Consider the following 4,077-nt stretch of genomic DNA (forward strand, 5'->3'; position numbering starts at 1 on the left):
AGGCCTCGTGCCTCCGTCCCCGCCCACTCACCGGAAGAAATCATTGGTCATTAGTAGTAACAGCTCAATGTCCTCACAGAAAACGTTGCCAATCCCAGCTGCTGGTATCTTTCTGGATAAAGGTGAAGTGGGGCTTCTCTTTTTCTCTAACTAGGAGACTCTGTGACTGTTCCTGTAGAGAAGCAAGGCAGAGATTTGGCGACATCCATTTTCTAGGTACGGAGCTTGAACGTTCACAAACAGAAGCTTCTTTCTAGACATGGGCAAGAGCTCTCTGGAGACAGGGCACAGGCCTGGGAAGCAGCCCTTCCTGAACTCTAGTTCTAGCTGTGATGCTGACACTCATCTTTGCCTTGGGCAAGTTACACAACCTGTCTGGCTCAGTTTGTTTATCTGTAAAACGGTGACAGTTGTGGTTAACTCAGCAACCCATGCAATATCCCCCCTGAAGAGGTAATGTGAATAAGAATGCTGTAGGGCAGGGGTTGGCATCATTTTTAGGCAGGGTGCCAAAAACACCCACAACCTCAACTTGTAAGATGGTGGATGGAGGGGAGCTGTGAGGGCCTAATCCTTGTTGTGGCAATGCAGCCCATGCCCCTTCCCCACTGTCCACCTCGAGGCATGTGTGCACCTGTCACCAGCAACAAAGTGGGCCCCCATGCAGCCACTTGCAGCCTCCTACCGCAGCTGGTACAGGCTCTGTGATGGGCAGCAAGGGCTGCCTGCCATGGAGACTGAGCTGCTTGCAGCAGGTGGTGGGGAGCCTCAGCCTGACTTGTTGCCACCCATGGGTGTACGTGCACCCTGAAGCGGACGGTGGGAAAGGGGCTGGGGCTGCGCCGCCACAACAAGGATCAGGCCCCTTGCATCTCCCCTACAGGCTGCCCTGAAGCGCATGTGCCAAGCAAAATGCCTTTGTGTGCCACACTCTGGCACGTGTGCCAGGGGTTACTTACCCCTGCTCTAGGGCAGGGGTGGCCAATCCATGGCACAAGTGCCATAGGCAGCCTCTGTGTGGAGCAGAAGACAGAACAGGTGATCACAAAGAGGAAAGGGATCATAGTAGCACCCAGGGAGGGTTCAAAGCTAATTTGTGGCAGGCCTGCCAAAAAGTTTTTCCCACCCCCCTGCCTCCTGCTCTTGGGTGGTATTATTACTGTTATAGTTGCAAAGTCATTCTCCTCTATAGGATTCTCCCTTCTCTATCATTGTCAAGCTTTTTGAAAAAGCTGTATTTGGCGGTTATGAGGCTCTGTGAATTAAGGCCTAGTTTTTCACCTTTGCCAGAGACCTGGTTCAAGTGGTAGCCAGATCAGCAATAAATACAGTTAGTGATATCCACCTATTCTTGCAGCTAGTGGGCCCTTATCTGTTTGAGAAGGGCACAGAACTGGATTAAGGGGAGTGTGACAGCTCATTGCATTAGGAGCATTAATAGAAGTGGCTTGGCAAAGAAATACTCTAGGACTAAGTACAGAGAGTCAAAAAGCCTGAGGCTGAATTGATTTAATCTGCACAGGTTAGTCTAAACTGCATAGATTGAATTGATAAGCAAGTAAACAGACATTCACTTTTGATTCTGGAAATGCATCCACATGTCTGCAGAAGCCAAGGGGCACTAGAGCAGGTTTCCATGCTCAGCTGGTACAGACAGCTTGGGCCAAGTCTAGCCCATCCATCCTACAAGGGGTGGTGGGGAGGGGGGGTTACATGGAAGGTCCAAAGCATCCTGGGATGTTGGGGGACTGTGAATTAACTTGAATCTGGAGAGGATCTGGGACAGAAGTTCAATAAACTGACTTAACCTAAATCAGTCAAGTCTGATACTACATCCTTCCAGTTTATCTTAAACTGATTTTGACTAATTTTTTAAAGCAGTTTGTGTGCACTGAACTTCTGTTGTGTTACAGATTTGAGCCAGTTTCCAATCACTTACACCAGTTTATATGTCATTTCTGTCCCTAGTCTAGAAGGATGTTGCTGTTTAGGACTGAAATGCTCTGGCAGAGCCAGGCATAGAGGGAAGCTTCCCCAGTAGAAGGCTCCACTGTGGTCAGCTCCAGATTGTAATGCCAGGCCCTTACTGAAAGTACTTAAACTGAGAAAGTTCATCCCATAAAATACAAGGAAGATGAAAAAGGAGGGAAAATGAAAAGTGAAGTATTTTTCTTTTATCAACTCTTCTCTCATTTTTCCCTGAAGTGTCAGCTCCTTAAATAAAAAAGCCTTTTTATCTCCTCCTTGCTGCCTGCATCCAGTCACAAATAGCAAATGCTGTTGCAAAAAGGTTATGGTCTCTGTTTGCTAGCTCTACCCTGAGAAGTGCCTCCTCTGTGTGCAGCCCTTCATTGCCCTAGCCCATATTATTCCTTTTGATGGTAGGTTCTCTTATGCCAGTTTTGAAAATACTCTTTAGCTCATAAGGATGCTCAGGTACAGGGACAAACTTATCCTTCTTCAGCTCACTGCAGTGTTTCCATCCTACTGTGAGATGGTCCAGGAGGAGGCATGGGACCCCTACCATTTAATTTTAGACCTTGAGTCCATACTAAACCCCATCATGTCAGTCCCTCATGTCCCTGTTCAGTGAAAAGCCTGAAGCCCTGAGGAGAACTGCCTGAAGAAGGTCACAAATTGTTATGTCTTGGTCCATGATTGGAAAGCCTCCATGCTGGAGACCATGTTTAGCTCAGAAAAAGGTTCATCACTGATGCAAAGCTGAGGTGAAGGAGTCCTGAAGGAAGAGACAAACTGTAAGATAATAATAAATTCAGATGCTGAATAGGATCTTCAGTCCATCAGAGCATTTGGCCAGTGGAACATTCATGGTCACAGAGTTGAATGCATATAGCAAACACTGGACGGGGGGACTCTGTGCATTTTTGTTTTTGCACCCCTCAACTCATTTAATAAAGGACACCAGCAGAGGAGGACAAATAGAAATAACAATGGGTAATGTGTCATTTGTGCTTTATTTATCCAAACCCATGAAACCAATTCTGGAGAAGCTGGCCCCAGATTTGTGGCTGCAGGGAACAGAATAGGGAGGAAGAATACACGAGAAATAGCAGCAGCACCAACAGTACATAGTTCTTCAGTTGCTGATTTCCTCCTTTCTTCTAAACTCTGTGCCTGGCTTCAGCAGACTTCCTTTCCTAGCTCAAGAGATTTCTTCGCTATTTCATTATCTCCTTTCCATGACCCTGTTTTATGGACCACCTCTGGTGACCCCTCCATTGCCAACCTCATTGAGAAATATTTTATACTATTTTAAAAATTAATTTGGAATGTATTTGTAACAATAAACCCCCTTTCTGCACACTTCAGAAAAAAATAAAAAGAATCACTCCAAGGGTCAGTCATGAAGACTAAATATGAAGTACAAGTTAAAAGGGTTTAAGAAAAATGTAGTGAAGAGTAATCTCTCTCCATTCACAAATAAATGTAAAACTCATCTTTCTGCCTTTGCTTTCTCAAGAAGTATTTTACACACATGCACACCCACACACAGAGCACATCAATCCCCCACTCACATAGTACTGCCTCCTTTATAACACATATTGAGCCAAACCAAACCATAGTGAAGTGTTTACCAATTAATCTTTGATAAATCAAAAAACGTCCAGGGTAACATAAATGAAGTGCAATAATAAACTGACTCTGATGAAAATGCGTGTATTAGATGCAGACATTTTTTTTATATGCCAGACTAATAGAGATATAAATGTTACTTCATGCATCTCAAGAAAACCACTCCAAATATACAGAATGAATATGAAGCAGTTTTTGTATGGAAGAAAAACTGATTTGCTAATGTTTCTTGTAGCAGAGAGATAAAGGTTGTAGTATATTCAGTGTAGATTATCACATGCTACAGGGTCAGTGTCAATACAAATGTGTGAAAACTGCATGTTAGATCTGATTGGGTTGGATTTCCAATTTAGTATGCACAACTGGCTGCTCCATCTGCATATGCCTGTGGCTATTTGCAGTACAAATTAGTTGCTCCTGCTTTGACACATGAATCCATCTGTATGCACAAATGTAAATGAGCAAAATGGCCTGAAAATTTGG

Source organism: Gavialis gangeticus, unplaced genomic scaffold (assembly GCF_001723915.1).
Source record: "Gavialis gangeticus isolate Ggan-Ray unplaced genomic scaffold, GavGan_comp1, whole genome shotgun sequence".
In the NCBI taxonomy this organism is placed as follows: domain Eukaryota; kingdom Metazoa; phylum Chordata; order Crocodylia; family Gavialidae; genus Gavialis; species Gavialis gangeticus.